The 17,781-nt window shown below is 60.0% G+C and overlaps 1 pseudogene across 1 annotated transcript; it reads right to left on the bottom strand.

The window, feature by feature from the left end:
• Positions 1-6,273: 6,273 nt before the first annotated feature.
• LOC308234893 (saoe class I histocompatibility antigen, A alpha chain-like) lies at positions 6,274-8,912 on the bottom strand (annotated as a pseudogene). Its single transcript has 5 exons — positions 8,840-8,912; positions 8,463-8,723; positions 7,876-8,151; positions 7,010-7,285; positions 6,274-6,887 (listed from the first exon to the last, which is right to left on the bottom strand). The product of its transcript is annotated as a saoe class I histocompatibility antigen, A alpha chain-like (transcript).
• Positions 8,913-17,781: the final 8,869 nt, after the last annotated feature.

The raw sequence follows: 17,781 nt of genomic DNA, 5'->3' as shown, positions 1-17,781 counted from the left end.
CCCGCGGGCGGGACGCGGACACCCTCAGGGCCCTGCGGCTCCCAGGCCCCATCTTGTGGGCGCTGAGCAGGGCCTGTGGGTGGAGCGTCAGGAAGGGCTGAGGCGTCCCCCACAAAGGCCTCGCCCTGAGGACGGTCCCAGGAGGGGGCGGCCCTCAGACCCGCTGAGCTGAGCGCAGCAGAGGGGGTGGCGCTGTCGCCCCTTCAGGCCCCGGAGCGGGACCCGCCGCCCAGGAGCCCGGCCTGGTGCTGGGCGGCTCCCTCCTGGGCCCCGACCCGCGGGGGGCCCTCCCAGGAGTGAGGGGCGGGGCCCCGCGGGGTGGATGCTGCTGCGGGACCTCAGCTCTGGCCTGCGGGCAGCGCAGGGGGCTCCTCTGCCCTTTGGGGTTCCGGTCCCCACACCTGGTTTCCTTCTCCCCCAGGGAGGCTGCGCGGGTGAGGAGGGGGCGCTGGGCCCCGTGGCCATGACACCCCGGGGAGGTGGGGCCTCTGAGCCCTCCCCCCTCTGCCTCCTGCGGCTCCTCGCCTGCTGGGCAGCCAGAGTGCGCGGAGCCCGTCAGCTGAGGGGGGCGCACCCCGAGCTCCTGGGCCTGTAAAGCGGCCCCTGAATCGCGGTCCTGTTGCGAGTCTCCTGTGCGGACGCCCCCGCGGGAGGGACGCGGCTCCTGCGCCCGCACCTCTGGGCGCCCCCAGGGGGCAGCACGTGCACGTGGACCCCAAAGGCCACGCCCCCGGCCCAGCCCCAAGGCTGTAAAGTGGGGGTTTGTTGTTTCTCTCTCAGGTGCGTGTCTGTCCCCACAATTGAAATGCCTTCCTCCTGAGGGTGCGCACCAGGGGGCTCACTCCACACGCCCCCATTTCGCAGGACCCACGCGCTCCGGGCTGGGAGGGAGGCCCTGGCCTCCCCTCTGTCATCAGGACGGTTGGTACGTGCGGCTCCTTTGCTCACTGAACACTGTGCTCAGCCTGATGCAGCCCCCCCCTCTCTCAGAAAGAGGGGTGCTCCCCCCCCCCCGGGAGCCAGAGCGGACGGCCTTGCTGAGGGGCCTGGGGCGGGTTCCCAGGGGACGGGGCGGAGCGGGGAGGGGGAGGCAGGGGTGTCTCCAGCCGCGCCCCCTCCGACAGGCCTCCAGCAGGGAGGCTGGGAGCGAGGGCAACGCCCGGGCGCGGGGCGACTTGCTGAGGAGGTGACTGTGTTTGTGGGAGACACCCCCCCCCCCCACATGGAGGGGTCCCGCTCTCAGTCCCCTGACCGCGTCTCTGGGACTCGCGATCACACCGCGCAGGCCCGTCCCCTGCGCGTCTATGGAGACGGCCCCGCGCACGCAGCTTCCCGGACCCCCGCCTCTGGGGACACGGCGCCCGGGACGCGAGGAGGCCCCGCGGGGCGCAGGGCGACCAGGAGGCCTTCCTGGAGGGGGCGGCGGGAGGGACCAGTCCAGGACTCACCCACAGAGTGGCTGGGAGACGCGCAGCCTCCTTGGCGGGTCCCCGGCGCCCGACTGTCCCTCCTGGACCCGCCAGCCCCTCCTCCGCGGCCGTGACGCGGCCCGCAGTCGCTCCTCGGCTCCTGGGCCACGGCCCTTCGGACTTACGGGGCCAGGGGTCCTTACCCGCCCCCCCCCCTCCCCTGGTGAGCGCCCCTTGCCAGCGCTGCGGCTCCTGAGCCTCAGCAGAGCCCTCAGATGACGGGGCTGCCCTGGCAGTGATGAGCCTGAGTCAGGGTGGGGGTCGAGGTCGGGGTCGAGTTCGGGCGGGGCTGATGCGACGGCAGGGGACCCCGTTTCCGCAGCCCCTTCCTGGGCCCCGGGCTGCGAGCGCCCATGAGGCAGCCCCGCCCCTCGCCCCCGGCGTCTGCAGCGGCCGGTCCTCGGGGTGGGCGGTGCCGCCGCGGGAGGTTGGACTGCGAGGAGCGAGCGGTGTGGCCGCAGCCCGCCCTGCTCTATCCTGTCTTTATTGGCGCTAAAGTGTGAGCACATCCAACATGCAAGTGAGACTCACATGAGATGACACACACACACATATAAACTTTTATGTATGAAGAGGTGGGGGAGGGGAGAGAGAGGGAGAGATAGGAGAGGTTAATTCTTACTGGGGGATATTTTTCCAGTGATTTTTCTCTCTTTTAGAGAGAGCACAAGGGAGGGAGGAGGAGAGGGAGAGAGGGAGGGAGCACCCATGTAGAGAGACACGCCCATTGGCCGCCTTGCACGCGGGGAGGAGTCTGCAACCCAGGCACCTGGATCCTTCCTGTCCCACTGTGCGCACCAGGAGAGCGGGGTTTTCATTTGTTTATTTGCTTCAAAGACGTTTAGAGCGAGAGGGAGGGAGAGGGAGAGGCAGGTAGAAACATGGATCGGTTGCCCCCTGCAGGCCCCCTACTGAGGATCCAGTCAGACACCAGGGCAGGTGCCCTAATAGGGAATGGAACCTGGGGCCTCCTGGGGCCTGGGCCATCCTCACCCTGAGCCACACGGCCAGGCTGGAAAGCGGGTGTTCTGTCTCCATTACACAAGCAGCAGGCGGACAGGAAGCCTGGAGCAGAGGCCTCCCTACATATTAGTGATGAGTGGATGGATGGATGGATGGATGGATGGATGGATGGATGGATGGATGGATGGATAAGTGAATGGATGGCTGGATGGACGAATGAATGGATGTGTGAATGAATGGATGGATGGACGAATGAATGGATGTGTGAATGAATGGATGGATGGACGAATGAATGGATGGACGAATGAATGGATGGATGGATGAATGAATGGATGGCTGGGTGAATGGATGGATGGATGAATGAATGGATGGATGGATGAATGAATGGATGGCTGGGTGAATGGATGGATGGATGAAAAATGGATGGATGGATAATGAATGGATGACTGGCTGGCTGGCTGGCTGGATGGATGGATGAATGACGGATGGATGGATGAATGGATGGCTGGATGAATGGATGGATGGATGAATGAAGGATGGATAAGTGAATGGATGGCTGGATGAATAGATGGATGGATGGGTGGATGAGTGGATGGATGGATGGATGAATAGATGGATGGATGAATGAATGGATGGATGGACGAATGAATGGATGGATGGACGAATGAATGGATGGATGAATGAATGGATGGATGGACGAATGAATGGATGGACAAATGAATGGATGGATGGATGGATGAATGGATGGCTGGGTGAATGGATGGATGGATGAATGAATGGATGGATGGATAATGAATGGATGGCTGGCTGGCTGGATGGATGGATGAATGACGGATGGATGGATGAATGAATGGATGGCTGGATGAATGGATGGATGGATGAATGAAGGATGGATAAGTGAATGGATGGCTGGATGAATAGATGAATGGATGGGTGGATGAGTGGATGGATGGATGGATGGATGGATGAATGAATGGATGGATGCATGAATGGATGGATGGATGGATGAATGAATGGATGGATGGATGAATAAATAAATGGATGGATGGATGAATGAATGGATGGCTGGGTGAATGGATGGATGGATGAATGAAGGATGGATAAGTGAATGGATGGCTGGATGAATAGATGGATGGAGGGTGGATGAGTGAATGAATGGATGGATAAATGAATGGATAAATGAGTGGATGTAAGGATGGATGGATGGATGAATGTATATATGTACGTATGTATGTATGTATGTATGAATGGATGAATGAATGGATGTAACGATGGATGGATGGATGAATGAATGTATGTATGTATGTATGTATGAATGAATGAATGGATGAATGAATAGATGGATGGATGTATGGATGTATGCTGGGACCAGGTTCCTTACAGCTGACCTGACACAGGAAGGAAGGTTGACTCTGTGCATGGAGAGTCAGGGACGTCTCTGAAGAGAGCACCTTTCCCCATAATCAAATCCCCACCAGCCGCTGCGGGATTATTGGTAATTTGGCATTTTACCAGATGGTCCTGAGGAGCAGCTGAACAACGGGCAGGAACAGGTGTCTGTGTTCCCTGTGGACGGGTCTGAGTTCCAAGTCACAGCTGTTCTCTGGGGTGAGCTGAAACCCACGGCTGCGTCACATCCCTCCCCCTCCATTCATTGTACAATCACACCCCATTCCCACGTGGGCACCGTCCTCAGGCCTCCCCTGCTCCCAACATCAGGCTGACACCAGGATGGTGCAGGCTGAGCATCTCCACTGGGTCAGGAAGCTGGTCTCTCCCCTGATGGAAACGCCACGGTTCTTCCTACGGTGGCCCCAGGGATGGTAAGCCTGGAGACTGTTTCCTGTGGGCTGTGCTAACCCTGCTCAGAGTCCTGGGAGTCCCGAATGTCCACACGACCCCACAGGAGACCATGATGTGCTTCCTTAGCCACCCAGAGTCCTGCTCTTTTGTGACTCACTGTATAACCACTAGCTCTCCTCCTCCTCCGTATTCTCTTCCCCTTTCTTCTTCTTCTTCCTCTTCTTCCTCCACTTCTGCTTCTGCTTCTTCTTTTGAGGTTCTACCCTGGAAAGAATTATTCGTGACATACAGACAGGATTTAGGGAAAGTAATAATTAGGACAGACAGAGAGATACCCTCAGAACCTAAAATTGGGAAAGAACCAGAACAAATAGGAAATGGGGTGAAATTACAAAGATAACTTTTTAATAATAGATGAAGAGATGAAGGATCACATGCCCAGAGAGACGTGGACAAATCCTATGTACACAGTGGATTTTCTCAGGGTGAAGGTGCGATCAACAACGCTCACAGAACATTCCAGTCCTCAGCGGACCCTCTTCAGTTTTTTTGGTCACACACTGGCCCCATCCTGACTCACCCCTACCTAGATTTCTACCCCACAGCTGAGTCCCGTCAGCTTTTGAGGGAAGGGATGTCACAGGGGCCTCCTCCCTGCACCTGCTCTCTCTCCACATCATGTCCACCCTCGTCCCACTGGCTCTTGTGGTTGTAGCGTATCCACTCTCAGGGCTGCAGGGTTCTGTCCTATGAACACACCACACTCCTCCGCTACTGCTCACGTGCATTTGTCTTATACGCAGATTTTGCAAACTGTGCCGCTCTGAGTAAGTTCTCCATATGTTCTGGCACACATATGTATGAGTGTCTTTGGGGATATAACCAGGAGGGGAATTGCTGGGGCATTGGGTGTGGTGAGTCCTGCCAAATGCTGGAGGTAGTGAGTGTTGCCAGAGCATTTTCACAGTATTTGAAACAACTTCCTCCCCAACCAGGAATATAGGAGAGAAACAATGAGTCCAAATTGCTGCTAACAATTGACTTTGTCTGACTCTTTCATTTTTGCTCTCCTGGGAGGTGGGCACCAATATCACATGGTGGCTGAACTTGAGTTTCCCCTCTGACTAAAACTTTTGGGCAATTTTCATGAATGTGTGGACCACGTAACCATCCTCAATAGGAGGATGGACTGGACTCTTGTTCATGAGTGAGTGGTACTCTAGTAAGATGCCAGGGTCCTTAACTACTGGGACAGGTTTTCTATTAATGGACCTGTGGGCAGAGACCTGTGGGATGAGAGAAATGTCTGGTCTTTGCCCCTGACTCCTGGCACTGAGCTTCTAACACCCTGGGCACCTCCTGAGTGACAAGTGTCATTGGGATGCTGATGAGATGGCTCTTGGCTGAGGGTCCTGGAGAGCATCAGGGTGGGGGCTGGTCCCCAGAAAGACCAAGCTGATCAGAGGGTGGGAACGTTCAGGCCCTAGAAGGAGGCAGAGCAGGAGGAGCCTGAAAAGCCATCTCTCCACACCACAGAGTCTTGTTTGCAGGGACCCTAGGTCTGCGGGACACTGACGGGGAACATGTACCCTGTTGCTGTCAGACGGGGACACCCAGATAATGAGACCAAAACTCACACATGAAAGCACTAACAGGCATAATATCTACAAAATCAAAGAAACAACAAACACCCAGAAAATGGGTGCTGGGGCCTCATCCAGGCCTGAGCCCAGGCTGACCCGCCCCAGGAAGCCCTCGCTGTCCAGGGTCCTGAAGATGCGCTGCATTAGGACACGTTTCAAGGCCTCAGTGATGTCTGAGTTCCAGTGACCACAGGTCCTGGTGGGACAAGGTTCTACTGAGGGACAAGGTCAGAGGAGCAGAGAAGTGACCCAGCCAGGGAGTGACCACATCCAAGCCCACGATGCACTGAGCACGCCCTGGGCACAGGCCCCGACCGCACTCGGTCCTCACCACCTCCCCTGTCCACACCTGGGACAGCTCAGCACAGCAAACACATGAGCTCTGGAATGTTCTTGGTGTTCATATTTATTTCCCTCAAAATGTAGCATCTTCTCCTTTAATTTAACCACCCACCCTTCATGGCAAGAAATGAACAAAGTCACCCCCAGAACCTCATTTCAATGTGGAAGGAACAGCTTGCAGCTCAGAGCATGAGGAAGGTAAGACAGCGATAGTGAGGGCCCAGCCGCCTCTGCCGGACCAGAAAGTGAGGGGAGCAAGCCTGGGCCAGCCCCCCCATCAGAGGTTCTCGAGTCAGGAAGTGGGAGCGTGAACACATCTTCCATCACTCAGTCCCCACAGGGCAGCCGCCTCGCGCTGCGGACAATGACGAGCAGATTCAGGTCATTGGCTGTAACTGGTGACATTCTCAAAGTTCAATTCATGCTCACAATGTCCCACAGACTCCCCACCACCCAAGATTCCCCTCCCACGGCGGGTCTCACCTTTAGAAGCTGAGAGAGACACATCTGAGGCCTGGGCGCTGTCACTCCCTAGAGTGCACACTCAGACACCACCCCTGCCCACCTGAGCGCCTCCTCCTCCACATCACAGCTCCAGCCACAGCTCCCAGCAGAACCAGGCCCCCAGCGATGCCCATGAAGATGACGAAGGTGTGAGAAGGTGGCTCTGGGAGGAGAAGGGAAGGGAGGGTGAGGGCCCTGACCCCAGGCCTCAGCCCCGACCCCACTGAGGTCCCCCAGGGCCCCTGCTGCCCTGAGAAGAGGCTCTGTGCCCACGGCCCTCCTCACCCCATCTCAGGGTCAGGGGCTCGGGCAGCCCCTCGTGCTGCACATGGCACGTGTATCTCTGCTCCTCTCCGGGGGGCACCCCCACGGCTGCCCACTTCTGGAAGGTGCCGTCCCCCGCAGGCCTGGTCTCCACCAGCTCCATGTCCTGGGTCTGGTCCTCCCCGTCACGCTGCCAGCTCAGGCTGATGTCCGCAGGATAGAAGCCCAGCGCCCAGCACCTCAGGGTGACCTCATGGGCAGACACGGGGTGGTGGGTCACGTGTGCCTTTGGGGGGTCTGAGGGGAGGGGAGAAAATGCAGGACCTTTGCATCCGCCCTGGGACACTCCAGCAGCGCCCATGTGACCATCCTGAGAGTGGACAGACACCTGGGTGGGGGAGGGAGCACACAGCCCCCACACCAGCCTGGGCAGAGGCACCTGGAAGGCCCTCCTAGTCTTTAGAAAGTTCTAGAATCAAAGAGACACAGCCCAGGGCAGGAGGCAGGTCTCTGAGGGGAGAAAAGGGATTTGTGGTCCTGACCTGGGTGGAGGCCACGTGATTCAGAAAAGCTGGGGTCAGGCCTCAGACACAGGGGTGTGGGCAGCGCACAAGGCCTGAGAGAGAAGGTCCCCGTGGGTCCCAGAGCCCCTGCAGGGCCCATGGGAACCGCTGATGGGTTATTTCAGGGGGTCTCCCAGGACCCCAGGAGAGCCTGCACCCCTAACTGTCCCTGAGAGGAGGGGGAGTCCCTCTGGTACCTGACCTGGATATCCAGGGGACTCCCTCCCTGACCCAAGGAGGGGTGTGTGACACTGACCCCCTGTCCTGTCTCCTTGTAGGAGCCCCAGCCCCGGGGAGAGGGGGCGGGCCCAGGGCCCCTGATACCTGTGCGCTGCAGGGTCTCCTTCCCTTTTTCCAGGTACATGCGCAGTGACTCCACACACTCGCCCTCCAAGCAGCTCTTCTTTCACTCTGCCTCACCCTCCGCCTCCCACTTGCGCTTTGTGATCTGAGCCGCCGTGTCGGCCGCGGTCCAGGAGGTCAGGTCCTCGTTCAGGGCGATGTAGTCGGTGCCGTCGTAGGCGTATTGCTCGTACCCGCGGAGGAGGCGCCCGTCGGGTCCCATGTCGCAGCCAACCTTGACTTGGATGGTGTGAGACCCTGACCCCGCCCCGAGGTCAGTCCCGCCTCATGGTCAGCCCCGCCCCGAGCTCATCCCCTCCGCGAGGTCAGTCCCGCCGCGAGGTCAGCCCCGCCCCGAGGTCAGCCTTGTGGTCAGCCCCGCCCCGCCCGCCCCGCGGGGCCTGAATCAAAACTGAAAGTGAAATCGGGTCTAAGTCCCCGCGGGCTCCTCCCGGGTGGGGGCCGGGCGGGTCCCCCAGCCCCGGGGTGACTCTCGAACCCGGACCCTCGGGGCGACCCCGGCCCGTCCGTGGGGAGGGGGGTCGTGACGGGCCCGGCGCGCGGCTCACCGTCCTCGCTCTGGTTGTAGTGGCCGCGCAGGGTCTGCAGAAACACTCGGAAAGTCTGTGCGGTTTCCTTCATTTTCTGCGTGTAACGGTCCCAATACCCCGGGTCCTCAGGCTCCACCCACGGCTCCATCCTCGGAATCCCCTTGTCGCTGTCGAACCCCACGAACTGCGTGTCGTCCACGTAGCCGACGGAGAGGAAGCGGGGCTCCCCGCGGCCGGGCCGGGACCAGGCGGTGAGGAAATACCTCAGGGAGTGGGGGCCTGGGGGGCGGACGGAGGGCAGGGCTGGGGCTGGACACGCGCCTTCCTGGCCCTGCGCCCCCGCCGGGTCCCCTCGCTCCTCCCCGCACAGCTGCCCCCTCCGACCCCGCACTCACCGGCCCAGCTGGGGGTCAGGACCAGCGCCCCCGAGAGCAGCAGGAGGAGGGTGGGGGGCCTCAGGACCCGCATCCTCAGTGTCGGGGGGACCTTGTGAGTCCGGGCGCTTCCGCGGAGGAGTTATAACCCGGAGCTTCGGGGACGCTGATTGGCTGCTCTGGAAACCGTCCAGCCAATGGGAGTGAGGAGTGGGGCCGCGTCACGAGTATCCAGGAAGGAGGCGCCAACACCGGTTGGGAGAGGAGAAGTGAAACCAGGGTGTTGGGGAGTCCCCACCACGGAGCTGCCCCCCCAGACTCTGTCCCCTGCTGAGACCTGAGCGCAGGCCTGGGCCCTGGACTCGGTCCTGACCCCCCTCCTGCGCGGAGCGCCCGTCACACTGTCCCCCGAGGCCGGGCCCAGGCGCTGTGCTGTTCAGGGACTTTCCAAGGTTTGGGGTTCACCATCTCTGTGCACCTCACACAGGAGGGAGGCCCCCAATAATCCTGTTTATGTGGTTCCGTCTGTCACAGTCACCACTCACGGAGTCACACAGGGAAACAAGTATTAATGCACGTCGCATGCTCACTGCCCGTGAGAGGGTAACAGAGGCATGTTTTTATGGAAAACACCCATTTCCCAGAGAACAAGGAGGAGAGAGGAGGGACCTGCTCCCCTTTCACATCCTCCCGTCTCCCTGGGAGACGCTGGGTGTTCACATTTGCTTCTGCGTTTTATCTGTTATTGTGGCTGCAGCTTCTTAGGACACAGACGGCCTCACAGAAATGGGCAGGAGCAGCGTTTTCCTGACCTTTTCAGGTCAGTGTGGGTGCTCACCTGTGACAGTCACTGCAGCGACACAAGTGGTCGTTTCTGAAAGGGCTCTGCACAGTGAGACCTGAAACCATATTTACTGCATTCTTCTTGTTTTAGTTTTTTAAATATATATTCTTTTATTTCAGACAGGGAGAGAGAGAGAGAAACATCAATGATGAGAAAGAATCATAGATCCGCTGCCTCCTACACGCCTCACACTGGGGATCGAGCCTCTAACCCGGGCATGTGCTCTGACTAAAAGGTGAACTGTGACCTCCTGGTTCATAGGTCAATATTTAACCCCCGAGCCCCCCTGGCTGGGAATATTGAATATTTCCTGTTCTGTCATGTCACCGTCCCCAGGGCTGCCTTGCTGGGTGGCTCTGTCCTCATGCAGGTTAGTTAAAGTGATGCCTGTGTCTCTAAGTCCCAGAGCCCTTCCCGTGCTGGTGCATTAATCACCGTCATCAAAGCTCACATGTGAGTCTGTTCCCACAGAGCCCCTAGGAAAGTGTGTCCGCACTGGGGAGGGTCTAGCTGACATGGTGGGACACCCCTGTTCCAACTTCTGGTTTTCTCTCGGGGGGTCCCATTTCATCAAGACTACAGGCCTGTCCCTTTTTACTTGCCAGGTGACATTTCCTGAAGTAAGAAGCTCATGTTCATTTTTAAAAATATATTTTTATTGATTTCAGAGCAGAAGAAGAGGAAGGGAGAGAGAGAGAGAGAAACATGAATGATGAGAGATAATCTTTGATTGGCCTCCTCCTGCTCACCCCATTGGGGATTAGGCCCACAACTCGGGAATGTGCCCTGGACTGGAATCAAAGTTGGGACCCTTCAGTCCGAAGGCTGATGCTCTATCCACCGGGCCAATCCAGCTTGGGCACTCACGTTTCTGTTTGAGAAAGTGTGTGTCAGTTCAGCCAATCTCAGCAATCCTACTGTCTATGTCATTCATTCTTTTCAGTAAACAGAGCCAGGCTTGTGTGGCTCAGTGGCTGAGCATTGACCTCTGAACCAGGTGGTCAGGGTTCCATTCCCAGTGAGGGCACCTGCTGGGTTGCAGGCTCCATCCCCAGTGGGGGGGGGGGGGGGTGCGTGCAGGAGGCAGCCTACCCATGGTTCTCTCCCATCCTGGATGTTTCCATCTCTGTCTCCCTCTCAGTTCCTCTCTGATATCAAATTTTTTAAAATATATTTTTATTGATTTCAGAGAGGAAGGGAGACGGAGATAGAAACATCCATAATGACAGAGAATCAAGGACCTGCTGCCTCCTGCACGCCCTCTACTGGGAATTGAGAACACATCCAGGGCCTGTGCCCTTGACCTGAGTGAAACCTGGGACCCTCCAGTCTGCACACCTATGCGCCACCCACTGAGACAAACCAGCTAGGACTCAACTTTTAAAAAGTAAACATGGGATCCCATAAGAAAGAGGCTAGTCCCGCTCATACACATGATCTCCCTCGTACATGACACCAGGGAATGTGTCAGAGGGTTTTCTGTGTACGTCCCAGGTCATCATATAAGGTTATTTTAATCCTCCATTTTTATTAAAACAGTTAAGAAATTAATCCATTTGTGTAATGAAGGCAAGATACATATATCTTCTTTTTAAAAATATTTTTTTATTTTTCAATTACAGTTGATGTACAATATTGTATTAGGTTAGGAGTACAACTCTGTGGTTAGACATTCATAGAACTTATACAGGGATTGCCCCATACATGTAGGACCATGTGACCTCACTTGTAGCTGTTACAACATGAGTGACTGTGTTCCCTGTGCTGTGCTTTCCTCCCCATGACCACACTGTAGGGACCATGTTGTAGTTCCTCCTCCTCCACCTGCTCTGCCCAATCCCCCCGCCCTCCGGCAGCCAGCAGTCTGCTCCCTGTGGCTCTGAGTCTGTGGCTGCTGTAGGTTCTGTTGGGCTGATCCCAGGGGCTCTGAGTGGGGGCTGTGGGGAGGGTGGTCATTGTTCTGTGGTTGTGGGCGGATGCAGGCACCGCGTTCACCTTTGGGGCATCTCCACCGGAGGCCACAATGTTTTAAAATGTGGATGGAAGGATGAGGCTTCAGTGAAGAGAATGATTTCACCTCATTCCACCGCGTCGTTTAAAGGGAAGCTGGTTCTGTTCTCTGTCTGTCTGTCTTCTCTCTGCAGGTCAGTGCTGGTGGGAGGAACGACGATGGAGGTCGGTGTTAGCCCATTCGTGCTGAGCTTGGCCTCAGCGCCCCTGTCAGCGGAGTGAAAAGGCCAGGATGTCCTTCATCTCCTGCCCACAGTGTTGACCCCACATCCCGGGAAAGGCTCTCAGAGACTTCAGGGTTCCATGGACCACACTTTGAGAAAGGTTGTTCTGTATAAACCAGAGGGGGTCTCCCAACTGTCCCTGCCTCTCCCTCCTCTTCTCTTCCCAGAATCCCTCTCCATGAGGCGGATCCTGCGCCCAAAACTGAGCTCACAGCATTGCCCCTGGGACCTTCTAGAAGAGAGCTCACCCTGGAAATCCACAGGGAGAGCCCTCAGCCTGGGAGGTGGGGGAGGGGCAGGGGTGTCCCCTCTGGGACAGGGAGAGTTTGTGCCTGAAGACACCAGTCCCCCAGACCCCTCCTGTGGCGTCTACACCCCAGCTGAGTGAGCGCTCCCATCCCACACAGACACCTGACGTGTCTGTAGGAGCAGCCATCTTGGCCCTTTTATTTTATTCCTTTTAATTAAAAAATGTTTTTATTGATTTAGAGAGAGGACGGGAGAGGGAGAAAGAGAGGAACGGGGATGGGGAGAGAAGCACTGATGGTTGCCTCCCCCACACGCCCTGACCAGGGGTCACACCTGAGACCTTCCAATGCCCAGGACAGCACTCAACCTGAATCCCAGCGGCCAGGCCGGGCCCTTTTATGCAAATGGCCCGCGTGCTCCGCCCTGAGGCCCCGCCCACAGCGGAGCAGTCTGTCCAGCAGCACATTCTGTGAGCCAGGACTCGCTCTGCACCGCTTTCTCCCACGTGGCGGCCACCAGCTGCCGTGGCCACTGCGCCCCTGACACGTGGCTCCTGTGCGGAGCAGGGACTTCCCTTCAGGGACCTGTCATCCAGCCGCCGGGGGGCGTGTAGCCGCCCCATGAGGCGGCGCCCGGCTGAATGCTCTCAGTGTCCAGTCTCTGCCCCGCAGGCCCCGTGGGCTCACAGACGGATGGAGGTGACCGTGTCTGCACGTGGAAGCCACGGGGCTGCATGTGTCACTGACGCCAGTTGTGTGTGTGGGTCTCAGTGATCCTCAATCCCAGCTGCCCAGGAGCGTGTAATGAACACGCATGTAACACCGAGCGCACAGGCATGACCTCAGATGTGAGTTAGCGCCCTCAGGGTGTAAGGGCTCACCACGCCCCTCCCTGCAGCCTTCCTGTGTGCGTCCCCCGGACCTCGGTGCTGTGTTTGGTGACCCGGTGACAGGAGCAGGCACAGCAGGCTTTCCCGCAAGAGAAAGTGTCTGTTGAACCAACAGGCCCAGCTCCCTGGAGGCCCCGCACGTACTTAGAGAACAGAACGCAGAGGAGGTCACTGTAGATTCCACCCTAGAACCCCTTACCTGCTGTTCCTCCCCTAACTCCCCCCAACACTCTAACAGCCCCGTTTCCCTTCGCCCTGGAATGCTCTCCCACAGAGGACATTATATGTGAAGCGTTTGCAGTTGTGGATGAGAATTTCTCAAACCAACACCCAAAGATGGAAACCAGGAAGGAAAACATAAAACTTGTCCGTGTCAACCTCACACTCGAGAGAGACAACCTCAGGCCCAGAATCAAACTCAGAGACGCACCAAGATGTTGACAGAGAAAGGGCCCCGTGGACAGTGTTCCTCAGCCAAAGCCCAGGGGGACCCTGTGGGCAGGCGAGGTGGGTTAGTCATCATTGCTGGGGGAGATCGCGTCCCTCGGGGGCCATGGGGCATCCGAGCCGGAAGGGGGAGATGGGGCACATCTAGGAGGTGGGCTCTGGATGGCGACCTCGGGAGGGTCTGCGGAAGCGGGCTCATCGGATGGGTGGTGTCGGGGGGCAGGGCTGTGGGTGGGCAGCTCAGTGACTGTCCAGGGACAAGGCCGCCTGCAGCGAGGATGGGGCGCAGCTGGAGAGAAGCAGCCTCGCTGCCTTGAGCCCGCGCTGGGGGCTGTGTGGTCTTCTGTGAGCTGTGCGGCCTGTGTGTGTCTGTGTGTAGACGCAGGGAGGGTGGTGTGGCTCTGTCTCCCTTGTCATGGCCTCGGGACGGCGTGTCTGAGGGTGACGCTCTGAGAGGTGACTCGTGTCCAACGGGAGAGGAACCGGCCCCGCTGTGAGCTCCGGGCCAGCTCCCGACAGCACTGAGGCCTCGCGGGTCAGACTAGGTCCCGTGGGGGCTGCGTGTCCTTCTCTCCGAAGCCCAATGTCTAAAAGCATCCACAGCCCAATCCGCACGTGAAGCACGTGAGGGACATCGTGGGAAGAAGAAATGCGGATGTCAAACACCTGTCTGTGTGACAGACACATGGGGACAATAATGAGAACGTGGAACAAGAGAAACAGGGATGAACTGGAAATCCATCGGTTTGGGAAAGATGGAGGAAAGGATGGGAGTGGGGGCAGAGGGAGGGAGACACCCTGTGGTGCAGGCGGAAGGAGGTGGATGCACACAGTTTCTAAGGAAGCTTTTCCCTAAAGTCCCCGCCATTCAATGTGCTCACACTCCCCGGGGCTGGTGGCTTCAGGGGGCTGAGCATCGACCTATGAACCAGGAGGTGAACTTATGATGTAGGGTCAGGGCACAGGCCCTGGTGACCCTCCCCATCCCCAGCAGGGGGCGTGCAGGAGGCTCATGACTGACTCTCATCACTGATGTTTCTGTCCCTCCCTCTCTTCTTCCCTGAAATCAATGCAAATGCATTGAAAGACGCAGTAATAAATGTGCTCACATTATGCATAGAAATGTCTCTCTTGGGCATTTATCCTGAGAAAATAACCACCTGTGTCCTAAGAACACACCCATGGAGGGATTTTTAAGCAGTTTTTATTGCACTCAGCGCACTGAGACAAGTACAAGTAACCTTGTAATGAAGACGCCGTGTGGGTCCCTCACAAAGGAGCAGGCACTGTGGCATGGAGAGACTCACAGGTGACTGACATACAAGTCGGGACAGAATTAAGGAGCAACTTGCAGAGGGGCTGCGTTTTCCTTGGAGAAATGCCGAGTTTTCCTGAAACCAGGGAAACCCAGCGCTCTCACACACGTGCGCCCTGGACAGCGTTGGAGAGAAGCGTCTCCCCTTCCTGCTGTGAGAGCGACAGACGCCATGGCCTCCACTCAGCAGCCTGTGCCACCACTCGCCTGCCCCCTGGCCTGGCCCTCAGCGACCATTCCCCCAGAAATGCCAGCGCAGCCTGACCCGGAAGCAATGTTTTGTTCTTAAAGTTCCCGCCTGCGGAGAAAGGAGCCCTTGTCCATCTGGACCAGCCATGGCCTCCCTGCTCCCCACGCACCTCTGCCAGCCCCGCTGCCCTAGCTGGTGGGTGAGGGCCATGCTGTGGCCTTTCTCCCAGCACCAACCTCTTTCTGGGACGGGCCCTGCTGCCCCCCGCCCCGCCCCGCCCCCATCCCAGCACTGGCCTCCCCTTCCCCCAAAGTGCGGTTCCCAGTCCCGGACAGACAGCGGTGCTCATGGGGCATCACCACCCACACTGTCCTTCCCCATCGGAGATGCAGACAGTGAGCTCCGCGCCTGGCTTTCTCCAGCTTCCCTGCCAGTCAGAGGATGCTCTGCAGAGCTGCGTGGGGCCTGCGTTCTGTGTCCATGTGGCTCCCTAAGATGCACAAGGAGGGACCATCTCTACTCTCCCAGCTGGGGGGCTGGGGGGGAGCAGCTGCTGGCCCAGCGGGGCGCAGCTCCCAGGCCTCCCGTTTCGGCTCTCCCGTGGGAACCGGTGATGGTTCCTAATGACATGGTCCCAGTTATGTCCCCAGAGGCCGAGCCCGGTCACCGCACCAGCCGCAGCGCCTCTGCCCCGGGAACACAGCAGCCCGCCCCCCAAACGCGGGCAGGACGCGGCCGGGCAGGTCCAGGCTGCGGGCCTCCCCGCGGAGGGAACTGGTCGGCGCCCCAGGCGGGCCCCTGGGTCCTGAGCTGCAGCCGGGCGCGGAGGGGTCCCCGAGTCACCTTCCGGCCCAGAGGCCACAGAAGCAGCCAGTTCTCGAGGTGCCACTGCGGGGGGGGGGGCCCTCTCGCGCGGCTGCCCTCCGCCCCCCACGCAGCCCCGAGGCCCCACGCGCCCCAGCGCCGCCGCCGCTCGCGGGTCCGCAGGGGCCTCAGGGGCCGGGACTCCCTGTGGCCGGGCCCGCTTGGCCGCAGCCGCCCGCGGTCGCTAGCCGCTCAGCTGCAGGGGGCCTTGGCCTTGAGCTCCAGGGGAGGCCCGGCGGGTGGACGGCGCCCGGGAGCCTCCTCTGCAGCTGCCGGGGCGGCCCAGGGCGGGCACCTGGCTCCTGGGCACAGCTCGCTCCTGTCTGGGTGCGTCAGCCTCCAGCACCCCCTCCCCTCCCCTCGGGGCTGCGCGCTCCTGGCTGGGCCTGTGCGGGTCTCCCCCCGCTCGTCCAGCTTCCCCGCCGCCTCCCCCCGCGCAGAGCGACCCGTCCGCCGAGCCCTCAAGGTCAGGCTCCGTCTGTGGATGTCACTGGTGGATGCATTCACTTCTCCCTTCTCCCTGGACCCGGGCCCACTTCTCCTTCCTCCCCCTCCTCCTCCTCCTCCTCCTCCCCCTCTTCCCCCTGCTCCTCCTCCTCCTCCCCCTCCTCCTCCTCCTCCTCCCCCTCCCCCTCCCCCTCCTCCTCCTCCTCCTCCTCCTCCCCTCCCCCTCCCCTCCTCCTCCCCTCCCCCTCCTCCTCCCCCTCCTCTTCCCCCTCCTCCTCCTCCTCCTCCTCCTCCTCCCCTCCTCCTCCTCCCCTCCCCCTCCCCCTCCTCCTCCTCCCCTCCCCCTCCTCCCCCTCCTCCTCCTCCTCCTCCTCTTCCTCCTCCTCCTCCTCCTCCTGAAAAGCCCGGGCAGACAGGGGAGCTCAGCCGGCGCCCCCAGAGGCTCAGCTTCCGTGCCTGCTCCCCGCGGGCAGCCCGCACACGCACCTGGCAGCGGGCTTGGGCGAATCCGCTGCCGCCTCCACAGGGCTCCCCGCAGCCCCTGCTGGAGGCTGTTCTCCTCGTGGCGTAGGAGGCACAGAACCGGATGCAGGGAAGCCTCTGACCCTGTCACCATGGTAACCGGGGGAGGGGAGCACTTACTGACCTCAGGCCTCACCCCCTGTGACCCACGTGGAGGGTCAAACTGACTCCGCAGCGCAAACCCACGAGGCGCCCGGAGGGGACGCTGTCGGGTGGACGGGGAGGGGGCGGCAGAGAGGCGCAGCGGGGCTGGAGCGGGGGAGGGCCCGGGGGTTTGCTCAGGGCCCTGCTGGTCCCCTCTCACTGGCTCCCTGTCCATCGGGGGCAGCCAGGGCTCTGCCCTCAGGCAGGCGAGCTGCTGCCACGTTCCAGAATGTTCTGTGACGGGAGGCTGCTGGGCCCGGAGCGCAGGAGGACAGCCAGGGGCAGGTCCCTTCACCCCCAAACCACAGCGCGGTCCCTCCAGGCGGCCAGGTCCCCGCAGGAGGGAGAGTCTGGAGCGCCCCCCGCGGGCGGGACGCGGACACCCCCAGGGCCCTGCCGGCTCCCAGGCCCCATCTTGTGGGCGCTGAGCAGGGCCTGTGGGTGGAGCGTCAGGAAGGGCTGCGGCGTCTCCCCCAAAGGCCTCGCCCTGAGGACGGTCCCAGGAGGGGGCGGCCCTCAGACCCGCTGAGCTGAGCGCAGCAGAGGGGGTGGCGCTGTCGCCCCTTCAGGCCCCGGAGCGGGACCCGCAGCCCAGGAGCCCGGCCTGGTGCTGGGGCGGCTCCCTCCTGGGCCCCGACCCGCGGGGGGCCCTCCCAGGAGTGAGGGGCGGGGCCCGCGGGGTGGATCCTGCTGCGGGGCCTCCGCTCTGGCCTGCGGGCAGCGCAGGGGGCTCCTCTTCCCTTTGGGGTTCCGGTCCCCACACCTGGTTTCCTTCTCCCCCAGGGAGCCTGGCGGGTGAGGAGGGGGCGCTGGGCCCC

The sequence above is a fragment of the Plecotus auritus genome, assembly GCF_963455305.1.
Source record: "Plecotus auritus genome assembly, chromosome: 10".
Classification (NCBI taxonomy): Eukaryota; Metazoa; Chordata; class Mammalia; order Chiroptera; family Vespertilionidae; genus Plecotus; species Plecotus auritus.
Note: the sequence above shows the minus strand (reverse complement) of the source record. Positions and strands in the feature narration are given on the sequence as shown.